Genomic DNA, 12,730 nt, shown 5'->3' with positions numbered 1-12,730 from the left:
CACCTTTATCAGTATACCAAAAGCACCATTGACCAAACCGTTTAGTGTGTCCAAGTTTCTGGTCAGCATCACTCGGGCTCCTTCAGCAACATTCAGGGTGTCGGGTAAATCATTTCGCCCACCTGTAAATGGTTTGTCTCTTCCTGCCATTCTGCCTGTACGTTTATCCTTCTGGAAATCGTCTGCAGTGATGATTATGATGTTTGAATGAAGCTTCTTGAGCGTATCTGTGTTGTGGGATTCAACATTCTTGTTGGTGGCATAAATGTGTAAGACCTCAATTGGACATTCTTCTGGTGCAGTCACAGCCTGTGACAACAAATCTCTGTCGCACTGAGAAAGCTCATCTGTCTTTTCTTTGACTCTAATCCTGTTCAGCATCTCTGCAAAGGCCACATCATCTTTCTGACGCATGATCTCGGTTAGAGTGATCATCTGAAAATGTTCCTGCCATAGGTCAATCTGTTCTGGATCGTAAACACACAGAGGTTTAGACTGTCGCACTGGTGGCAGCTGGTAAAAATCTCCAACAGCTAAAACTGACATTCCACCAAAAGGTCTCTGAGTGCCTTTGATCTGTTTCAGTCTTGCATCCACATAAGCAAAAAGGGGTTTTGAAACCATTGAAATCTCATCAATAACAATAATTTCAGCATTTATAAGCTCACATCTGACTTCATCCAGTTGATTACCAAGTCCTTGAATGGGTGGTTTCAGACTCCTGGGTAGTTTCAGTAGGGAATGTAACGTAGAGCCATTGATAGAAAAGCTGCTGTCCCGGTAAATGACGTCAGTAAAACAGTTGGATTTGATATGTCAGCTTCTTCTGCATTAGCAGGCAGTCTGCTCAGGATCTTTGATGCTTCAGAGTGAATACATTTAATCAGATGTGACTTTCCAGTTCCTGCACCACCGTTGATATAGAAGAAAAATGGATCTGGGTTCAAACCACAAACTCGCTGAATACACCAGTCTCTTATAGCATAGAACACGCAGGCCTGCTTCTGGTTCAGATTCTGATACATTACACGTACCACAGCTGGATCGACTGCAGGTTGTTCTCTGATGGCTCTGATCTCTGTTACAGCATCAGACTGACGACTGTAGTCAGGGACATTTTCCTGTTCGTTCTCATCATCAGAATGTCTCTCAGGAAGATTCTCATCACATTGCAGCCTCACAACTTCAGATTCAGGAGCAAGATTACACCATTCATCAATCACAACATCCCTATTTTGTTCAAACTCTTCCAGTGCACTCTCAATATCCTCAGAGTTCTTCTCATACTTGTCTTTATTTCTCTTCACAACCCTTTTCACAGACTCACTGTGGTCTGAACATGGAAGTCGTACAAAACCTGAGTTGTAGAAGGACTGATAGGTTTGGAACCCTTGTGGTTTCAGTTCCTGCTCTGATCTGTGTGGAAGGTAAAGTCTCAACAGTCGACCATAATATTGCTCAGGATCTTTTTCCTGTGAACAGTGGTAATATCTGATTATAGCTGGTTTATCATTCTTTCGCCTTTGTACAAATCCAAGCTGGTTTAGAAGAGGAAGCACATCTTTTCCTTCATTTGGACCACTCACCAACCGGCACAAGGCAGCAAAATCAGCCAGGGACATTTCCTCATATTCTGGTGTCTCAGGTCTGCATTTGTATTTATCACTCAAACTTGTCATCCAAATATTACAACTGTCGTGTGTTGTGGTTTCCAGGTAGCTCATGGGGCGACTCATTTTTACTGGATTATCATCTGTTGGTACAAATACAACACTGCGGGAACATTTTTTCATTTTTAGGCCACAGACTCGAGTCACACACTCCTGTGCGCTGATTTCTCTCTTTTTTGAGTAAGCCTGCATCACAGCTCTCATTTCATCACATTCATTGACCGTGTTCTTATCAGAGTTATCAATAACTGTCTTCAGGTATTCAGAGAGGCCAGATTCTTTCTTCGTTATATATTTACAGAGGTATTCTATACATGAATAGGCATTCAAAATTAATGAGACATCTAAATTAGAGTTCCAGGCTTCAAGCAGGTCTGGGTTGTAATTGTTGATCCAACAGTCCTTTGGGTCACGTTTCAGAATCAGCGCCGTTTTCTTGTTTATGTCTTGGAGGCATTGTTCATACTCATTCATTGTCAAGTTGCATCGTGACAGAATCTGCTCTATGGTGAGAGAAGCAGCTTCAGGTTCCTTCAGCAGGTTCAACAAAGGTCTGAGTTTGGCTTTTGCAGCTTCAGTGTCTGAATCCTCATCCTGTCTCACAATCATTGTTCTTGTGGCTGGTGGTTTTGGGAACCCAAATCTACAACCAGAGTTCACACTCTTAAAGCATGTCTTTGTGTGGTTTTTGCTGTGCTTTTGTAGTTCAGCGACTTTTTTGTGCAGTTCAGGCTGTTTTTCTGGATCAGGGAGTTGAGCTGAGATGTATCTGTCCACAAAGTCACAGACCGTTTGGTCATCATCCACATCTACTTCTACCTTTTCTTGAATCCACAGCAACATGTGTATATGCGGACTACCTCTGTGCTGGAACTCAACTCTGTAAAAGTAATCAATGATTTCACCAAGGGGCTGTGCAGGAGAAAAAGCAAATCTCTGAACAAAGCCTCAACACGCTTATCAAACATTCGCATGGTGGTTACTGGATTTGATCTTAGAATTTCACACTTTTCTGACCAGTCCAGGGCTTCAAAATCAACCTCTTCACCTTGCTGTCTCTTTATTGCTTGAATCACTTCAGGCCATCTCATCTCAGCAGCAGAGAAAGTGACAAAGAACTGAGGTGTTCCTATTTGGCGAACCATACTGAATAGATCTCTTGTAGTTTTCTGCCAGTAAGCTGGAGTTCCTCTGAGTGGCTGCATAAATCTGATTGCATCTTTATTTCTTACCAGCTTCTCTACTTCTGTCTTACTTTGTAACATTCCTGATGTGATTTTGCGTCCATCTTTGGTCATAGTTTTACCTTTCCTTAGCTGTATTGTCATGCTGGAATTAGCCAAGTGTATTTCAGTGACAAACTGTGAGAAAAACAGGTAATTTGTATCTTTAGCAAATCTTGCATCAATGTTGAAAAGCCTTGACTTGAAGTAAGCACTCGGTGTGAGCTTGAGACGTCTCTTTTCATCCAGTGTATTCTGACCAGTAGGAAACTGCACAGGAAATGCCATGGCTTCCAAATGAGGAGTTCTGAAGAAGCTAACAGGATTGTTTCTTTCTGCAGGAGCCACACAATATGTGTTATCAGTGAAAGAGAGAATCTCTTCTGAAATGTCTACAGGCTGCAGACAACTTTCTAGAGCAAAACCTCCATTGTTCAAATCACTTTCTGGTTCCTCTGGATTTTGTTCCTCTGGTTGTTCATCACAGGATTGCATATTAATATCTTGTTCACTTTCAGACTCACTTTCACACAAAAGGGCATCTTTTTCATAGTTGTCAATTTCCATTAAATCTGCTTCATTATAATCATCACTTGCCATGCTGGCTTCATCACTGCTGTCATCATCAGGTAACGTTGGATCACAAAGCAATGCATCATCTCTGATAACAATATCTGTGTACTGTGGGTGAATTTGTTTCAGTTTGCGCAGGGCTTGGATCAGTTTAGACCAGGTGACAGTCTGGAACAGCTGATGGCCTTTGTAGCACAGTCGTCTTTTCAACTTGATCCTCATTATCTGTGATTGGTTTCTGAGCCGAGGTAAAGAGTCAACTGTTTGTTGGACTTCAGATGGTACACACACCACATTACCACGTATGAGTCTCTGTCTGCCCTTTGGAAGTGGAATAATCTTAGCAAATGGGATGCATTTGGCAATCAGATGTCTCTCCAGAATGTTGAGATCACACAGTTCAGCTGGAATATCCTGCAGTTCTAAACCATTGACAGCAGCAAGCCTTGGCATACGTCCACTTTTGAGGGAACTGTGACACGTGTGACAGATATACTCCATTTTTCTCTCAACAGGAAAGCTGCAGTGATCATGACATGCTTCATCACACATATGAACAATTTACCAGTTAGACACTGCTGAGCTACAGTTTGGTGTTTTGAGTAATTTTCTCTTTTGCAGATTTTCACCTGATTAGGAAAAGAAGCTTTTAGACAAACAGTACAAACATAAGATGGTGCTGATTTAATGTTTGATCTGAAACGAGATATGGCCTCATTCATTAAACTGTTATCTGGATGAGACTGTAAGCTTTCAGCTGGTCGATGCATCTGACGATATTTTCTTTTTATATTCATTGCACATCTGATATTATGCATCTGTCTAAAAGAAAAAATGTTCCAATATTTTGCTCTCATTCGTTCTCTCATATTCTCTTTGTGTTGTTGCTGAAATTGTCTCTCTTCTCCATAACGTTTAGTGATGTAAGATAGTTTTTCTTTTTAAATTCTTCACTTTCTTGATATAGTTTATATACATATGACCTCATGCAGGCTTTATGTTTCTCTCTGAATTCAACAGAACTTCTATATGTTCTTCTTCTACGTTCTTTCTGCTTTTCTCGGATTATAGAAGACTCTCTATATGTTCTTCTCATACGTTCTTTCTGCTTTTCTCGGAATATAGAAGACTCTCTATATGTTCTCCTTATATGTTCTTTCTGCTTTTCTCGGAATATAGGATTGTCTTTGTATGTTCTTATGACACATTCCCTTTTTCTCTCTCTAATTTTAGCACTTTCTCTATACAGCCTTTTCATTTGCTCTTTCTGTTTTTCCTTAAATCATCTCTTTCTTTATAGATCTTTCTCAATGTTCTGTCTGTTTCTCTCTATATGTAGCATTTAGTTTATACAGATTATTTTTGTACACTCTCTTCTTCTGTCTGTGATCTGGATCATTAGACTTTCTACTGGAATTTCTTTTCTTTGTCTTAAAGCTTTCATCACAACTGTACATCTCCCTTTCCTTCCTTTTCTGATTTTCCTTTCTTTGTGGTAATTTCTGTTGGGCCAGTGACCTTCTCCTCATTTTTGTGCTTCCTGTTTATTACGTTTCAAAATTTTATGTGGCAGTTCCTGTGTTGCCTTAGTTGAACAGGAGACAGTGTTTGAATTATTCTGAGGAACAGCATCTGATATTACCTGAGTTTCTCTCACAGAAGATGCAGAGGTTTCTTTCTGTAAATAATCAGAAGGACGATTCTTGTTTTCAGTAGCAGCTGTCTCATCTGAATAATCCACTCTGGATGACGTCGCATCAGTGGTTAAAGTATTGGTCACAGTTTTCCATGGCTGCACAGTGGATATTTGTGGGTTTAATTCATCAACAGGTTCATTTAAAGCTGCGGCTGGAACACTTGCAGCGGTTTGTCTGTATTCGGTGGTTTGATCAGCATCTCTTTGGTCAGCAGCGTTTCCACTGTGAAACTCGACAGGCTGTAGCTCATAAGTGCTGGTTGGTGCGATGCTAAACATTCGGTACAAGCATTTGATCCTGTCAATCATGTCGTTAAGACGTGTGAATTTTAACATAACTGCAGTTCCACCACTTACAGCTAGCGACAATGGCATTCCTGTAGACTTACGTGAGTGAGGGTCAAATATGCGTATTCACCAGAGTCAGCCTGCAACTGCAATGACGTTTCCTCCCATGACTAGCAAAGCATAGCGAACCGCTGAAGCCAAACACTGTAGTCCCTGTTCAAGGCTCGGAAGATCATCTGTACCATCAAATGTGCCGTAAAGAGCAATCTGAGACATATCCACTTGATACTCGTGTCTGCGGCTGGAACCACTGTGGGAAGCTCATCAGTGGCTAGAACACACTGTTCACAAACCTCTTTCTGGCTCTGAATGCATGGCATGGCCTTTGTCCAACACACGGTTAAGATCTGCTCTCGTAATGATTCATCCTCGTGCAAGAATGACAGGAAACCAAACTGTTAGCCATGCATTGCTGATTCCGGTACTTTCCATACTTAGGAGAGGCTGGCTTCGGGACGCACAGATGCTACTCACTCGTGGACGACTTTCACTGTTTGTAACTGTACATGAGATGGTCCTGGAGCTTCTCCATCATGATGCGTTTGCCAGTTACCTGGGATTCAGTCTGAATTACTGCTGTACTTTAGCATCTGGCACACATACTGAGCGAAACCTCTCTTTACCAATCTGCGTAAGACACTGCGGCTGTCTGAGCACTGCTCTGCACTTCTGGACTGGGAATACTTGTTACAGACACCTTTACTGCTCACCGGTCTGAGAAATTTACCTGTTCTCGCTGCTTTTGCCATCTAAGCTTTTGGGACTGCGACCTTGACCTTTTCTTGGCATTTTGTTGAAGTACAAACTGGATTATATGTATACACAATGTAAACAAAAGTCAACCTGTAAACACTGAAAAACTTGACTTTAATGACTATTAAATCAGAGATTTATCAGAATTGATGTAAGGCTCACTTAAATACAAACTCATATTTAGTTTACTTATTCAAAGTTCTTTAAAACCACTTTGGTCTTATTGTAGCTTTTTCAAAACTGTTATTTTACTTTATTTTTTTTTTAACCAGACTGGATACAATAGGTCTATACTTCTGTAAGTATATGCAGAATAAATCTCAAATCAATCACAGGCTATAATAAACTCTTAGCTTTTAAGTAGACTTTGTGTAAATCTTTCAGATATTTAAAATTTAAGCAAATTAGGAGCTGTGTGGTGTGGTGATCAGATGACAGGCGATGGGGATTCTTCAGCTGGATGTTCTGCAGCAGTCAGGAACAGGAAGTCTGGGTTCTCAAGGCAGCCTCTAGATGACAATTGTAACTGAACACTTACACTGAGTGACAAAAAAGGGTTTGTCTTAAATAATAATAGTATAAACTTGTAGTCAAATGTTTATAACCAATGAAAAGACTTGAAAATGTATTTGATCAAATTTAATATTTATGTGAATATAAGAGTCTGATTACAAATAACCAGATTATCTTACTACAAATATCTCAAAAAGGGTATATAAGTTTTATATTGTCAATTGCACTTGTAAGCCAACTATCAGTGTTTATTTCAAAGTTGTAATGCAATTAAATGACAAATGTAGTCTCTGTAGTAGTTTCTACAGTGAGTTCTACTGTACTGTAATTCTATCACTGTATATTAAACTTTTTACTTGTAATTTCCAGCAAATGACTGGATATGAGAGAGTTTAACGACAGGAAGATGGGCAGTGAGAGCGGAGATCTCTCAGAATTCTGAAACAGATCGACGAAGTTCTGGTAACTTCATTCCAAAACTTAGATTCTGGTAAAACTTGATTTAAGTCACAGGATTGCGTTTCAACTCAGGTTCAAGCTTGTCAACTTAGATAGAGTCATGGCGGAGAAATGATAGAAGATAGAATGGCTTGTCAAAAAGATGGGCAGGGAGGGGGAGTGATAGGACAGACTGAATTGCTTGTTAATGATAGAGGGAGAGGGTTTTCTGCAGCAGGTCACCTGTAAGACAAAAAGAGACTGGAATTAGGCATATTTTCAATAAACATGGCTTTCAAGTATTTTTCGGACTATAAGTCAAACTTAAAATTCTTTAGTTTTCTCAAAAACCAACAGTTTTATCGTATGTATTAATTCTGGCTGTGCTTGCCGACCTCAACCCAATTTTGTGCTACACGGCGCTCAAACATCTGTCAAAATGTTTTAGTACGACTGTGGAAAGCTACAAAGCTGCACCGTTTGATGGATTGTTGGAGCATTACAGCTACAGCAGTCAGGTGCCTCGCAGAGTAATTCGTATTGTCCTTAAACATAATATTATGGTGTGTGTATGAGAACCTGGCACCTGTTTAGAGACATGCGTACGAAGCAGATTTCAAACCGATCAATCCATGAAGAATTTGATAGATTTGTGGAAGAGGACTGAACAGAAAAAGTGAGTGTATTGTTCTGTGTTACCACTGAAAAATGTTGAGAGTTATTGTGAATGAGTTGAATAGTTTGAGTTATCTGAATATTTGGTTAGCTGCATACGCCTTATAACCCGAAAAATACAGTACATACAGGGCTTTACATATTGAAGAGTTCCACAGTACATTATTGGACTGAACTGATAGAAAATGCTCAAAAATGGTGGTGGAACTATTCTAAAGAAATTTTTACATTCTATTAACAAAAAAACAAACAGTGTCTATAAACTTACACCAAGATGTGCTGCTACAATAACCTACTGTAAATACATATGGTCCAACAAAACACCACACACTGAGGTTAGAGCAGACAGTTTCAGGCCACCTGCTTAAAATTCATGCCACTCACATGTTCCTTAATCCCCAAAGTTCTCAAATCCTGTTTCTGTGTGTACTTACCTGGGACAACAGTACATCATAATATCTGGGCACACAGAAACAGGGATTTGAGATCCGTTAACATAAAAGTAAACAATACTGTTTCTACATATTTCAGTCACATTTGGGGCATGTTTAATACACAGCCATAAGCACTCCACTAAATCTAGGACGTACTTATAATGACCAATTTAAGGCCTAATTAAAATATATATGATCATAATTTCTTTGTAGATCATTTAATCATAAAATACAGAAATGAGTGCTGTGCTATGCTTTTTATTTTTACAGTCATCAACAAATCTTTAATTATAAAAGACTAATTCAAAGAGCAGTTTTCAGACAGTGACTTAATTTAATGAAGGAAAGAAGCTTTGAAATCCACAAGGCCCTACTTGAAGACTTAATTGTACCTAAACTGCTGTTCATGGGCTGCTCTAATGTGAAAAAATATGTGCTGCTACAATAACTACCGACCTCTGTAGGTCTGGAAATGTTTACACAGACTTTTCTAGGATTTGATGACTTTGGATGATCACCAATAGCTGTGCTCACTCACGCACTACACTGAATCTCTCTATGATGAGAAACATTTCCCAGCACTGCACCTCAGAGAACCTTTACTTACCAGACTTGAGACGATCAGATCAGCAGTCTAGAGAAAGGAAACAATTCATCAGATCACTGTTTGATGATTCAGACTGTTGAGCCTCTTCACACACAATCCAATTTACTGTGACACAAATTAACTAGTAAAATCCTCAATTACTTTAAGCTTTTTTAATTTTACTGTAGTCTAAAGAGGAGATAATTTAACTGCAGGGTCTCACATGGCTATAGCAAGTGTAATAAAAGCATTATTACTACAGAAATGCAAAGAACAGGCACCAATATTTGTTGGCACAAGTGCAGGATACACCAAATTTTCCTACACAGAAGCCTTGTGGCTCCAACATTTTCTACAACAGGTCACTGCTAATAAAGTGTGAAAAATCAGAACTTTTAATGTCCTTTCAGGTTAAAAACATTACAAAGTAATTCTTTAAATCAGAAGCAGCAGAAACCTCATCATGGTTTGGTTAGTCTGATATGAATATGCAAATCCTAAAATACATGTAAATATTGACATGTTACAATAACAGACGTGCAGAATGTTGTGATTAAAATTAAATGTCTTAAAATATTACACTAAAAATTCTTTCATTGTACCAGTTGCTAGAATATTTATGTATGTTGCAATGTCCCTTTTTGGCAACATTTCTATTTAATTTTAAAACACATTATATTCACTAAATAAGTAATAACTAATTAGACACACTAGCTGTAATTTACCTAACAATGTCCTCACACCTCTGTTCTCTTCGTTTTTATTACTGTTAAAGCTATTTCTTATACCGAGTCAGGCAAAATACTTCTACAATGTTCTGACTTTAATGCAATACAGCAGAATTTGAGAGACAATATAAATCAATACCTGTGCAGCTCTTAAGTGTTTGAGCAACCACTTATACTGACTCCCTAAAACACTTTAATTGTTTTGTCTGCTACTTAAATCCACAAACATAAGGAGAAAATGAACACCTGGATAAAGACATCTGACATTTAACTGTTTGGATTCAATAAGCCATAAGAAATTTAAATAACTGGGATTTTAAACTTCAGGGACATTTTCAGGGACAGTCAGAGGCCCTGTGTGGGGGCTTTGCTGCTACAGGTCACAAATCCTGTGTTTTGCCAATCAGTAAATGGAAACGTATCACAAAAAGTCAAACTACTGTATGCAAGTCGTCAAACGTGCTATGCAATGTCAGGTTCATACTGCTTCAGTTACAATCACTGTTTACTTACCAGCAAAGACAAACCAAAGATCTCTTCACTCTGTGTAACAAAAGACAAAGCACAAAAATACAGAATGAGACAACTCAGATCAGCATCACAGTCAATACTGCATCACTCTATGTAGTCCAAACGATTCAGTAACACTTCTTTGTTTACCACAGCAACAAACAACTCACCTCTTTTTTATACACCTTATTAATGATTACTGTCTTCATTAAGGTAATATGTGGTTTCATCCACTTGTAATAAGCCACACGTTTCTCAGTTATGTGATAGCTCTATTAGTTTGGTGCTATTAGATAACACAGTAGATTTAATAAGCAATGATTTGCTACACCTAGCACTGCACACTTTATCAAAGTGACATCACAATTTCAAAGCATGAACAATCATAAATGAAAGCTTGGATGATATATTTGTAGGCTTCAACATTTGAGTTGGTCTGCATTCAAATTCTGCTTCCTAAAAATATTATCACCTGCCACAGTATCATTTAATATGCTGTTGTTTTAAATATCTACACATCATATTTAAATTTAATGGTGCACTGCTGCATATTATTTATTTGAAGGTGGCCTTTTTTAGATTCATTAATTTTCACAAAGTGAGAAGTTAAACAGAGCTGCAGGTGTAGGTTTATTTAAAAAAACAACCTGCACAAACAAGTGTTTGTTAAACAGTTCTTGAAATTTAACTAAAAACTAAAATGATTAATTAAAAAAAAACTTCTTCTTGTTAAGAAATGTTATTATCTTATATTATATGTTTTATCCTCACGCTCTCTCTCCCTTCTGTTAATTAACCTGTAACAAGACACACCCGCACAGGCACGTGAATCTTTTTCTCCGGCCTTCAGTCAGAGGCGGTAAAATGGCTCCTTTGAAGTTGCCGACCCTGCTGCTTCAGCTGTGGTTCTAAAATGGCGGCTCATTACCTTATAACTAAAGAATGAGGCCGTTTTAACTGACTGATTTATGAAAGAGGAGAACTAACTTCAGCTTCCCTAAGAGACTCAGAAACACTAACACACCGAATGAACCAGATACAACAATAACTGTATTAATCAATCAAATGAACCCTATTAATTTCACACTGGGCCTATAGGAGCTAGGCTAGGCGTTAGCGCTTAGGTTGCTAGGGCTAGCATACCAAACACTCCTTTAAATACTAAAATTACAACGTTTCACTAAAAAGCAGCCATTGTGTTACTTTAACATGACTTATACTTCGACTGTCTTCATAAGTCACTAACAACAACTCGGTAAATCACTCAAACAGTTTATACACATTTAATTTCAGAAAAGAAGACAGAGAGCAGCGCTTACCGGCAGGGATCAAGCAGAGAGTGGGCGGAGATTCAGTAGTCAGCCGGAGACGTAAAAAAAGAGGCATTCACGGGTAGTGGGAAACTTTGCCATTAAAAAAAAGTTGGCATTAAAATCGTGAAAAATATATGTGATTTAATATTAATATACTAGTTTTTAGAAACAAAAAACAAGTAGTAGAAATTTAATTCTATATGTTTAATAAATGTTTCAAACGGATTCTTTGAATTTGAAATAATGGTTAAAAGACATAAATAAACATAAGGTCATTATGTTAAAATGTACTGTATTATGACGGATTTATGTAACTGACTGCAGTAATAAGAACAGTCTTCAGGCAGTAAGAGCTGCAGAGGCTCATCTCACTGCTCTGCAGGACTCAAGAGGTTCAGAGGTCTTTAACTCCACTGCCATGAGACTTTTTAACAGTGACCCCTGAAATGTTCATTGCACATGTATTTCTTTTTTTATTTGGTAGAAATATGTTTTAGCAGAAATATTATAGTTAGCACAAATCTTATAAAATAGCAGAAATAGTATGATTTAGGCAGAAATGCTGTATTTAGCACAAATACTGAAAAGCAGCAGAAATGCTATGACTTAGCACAAATAACACACACACAGAGCCTAAGGGAATAGTATTTGTGCCATGGAGTGTTAACAGAATCTGAGGTCCATATTACAAAAGCTGCTAAAATCATAAAAGGTTGCAAATTGTAATAAATGATGAATATGAATTAGTGGTCGGTGTGATAGTGTATTAATTTGTAGGGAAAAAACACATGTTGCCAAGGTGTAATTGAACCCACGACCTTTGGGTTTTGCAGACCTGTGTCATTACCAACTGCGCCACTGGGAAAGAGAGCGCGCGCCTGGAAAACAGGGTGATGAGCAGTCAGAATCAGATTGCGGTGAGAGGCGAAAAACGCCGTTTTTTGCAGTTACAAAACGTCGTGTAACTCAAAAACTAGGTGGACTAGAAGCATAATTCTTGTACTGGGTGAATCAGCGTACGTTCGTGTACTTTGACGTGATTTGCATTGCTCTTTGTACATCTGTCGCTGAGATATGACGAGAGAAGAAAGGCAGACCCCAGATATGATTGGCTGGCTGGGAAGCCGTGCAGGCCCTGATATGTATTTGTATGTATCAGTCCTCACAGAGGATTAGCTGCCTGGGGACCTGGCAGAAATATATAGAAAGTATGATTAAGCATAAATACTACATTTTTAGAAAAACTATATTAAGCACAAATCCTATAAAA

General features: G+C 38.4%; 1 long non-coding RNA gene across 1 annotated transcript; it reads right to left on the bottom strand.

Annotated features, from left to right (window-relative positions):
• Positions 1-7,381: 7,381 nt before the first annotated feature.
• On the bottom strand, positions 7,382-10,163 carry LOC109197707 (uncharacterized). Its single transcript, XR_002058834.1, has 3 exons — positions 10,151-10,163; positions 8,931-8,957; positions 7,382-7,457 (listed from the first exon to the last, which is right to left on the bottom strand). It is a non-coding gene; the product is annotated as an uncharacterized LOC109197707 (long non-coding RNA).
• Positions 10,164-12,730: the final 2,567 nt, after the last annotated feature.

This window comes from Oreochromis niloticus, linkage group LG16 (genome assembly GCF_001858045.2).
Source record: "Oreochromis niloticus isolate F11D_XX linkage group LG16, O_niloticus_UMD_NMBU, whole genome shotgun sequence".
Classification (NCBI taxonomy): Eukaryota; Metazoa; Chordata; class Actinopteri; order Cichliformes; family Cichlidae; genus Oreochromis; species Oreochromis niloticus.
This window is presented reverse-complemented; position numbering and strand designations above follow the sequence as displayed.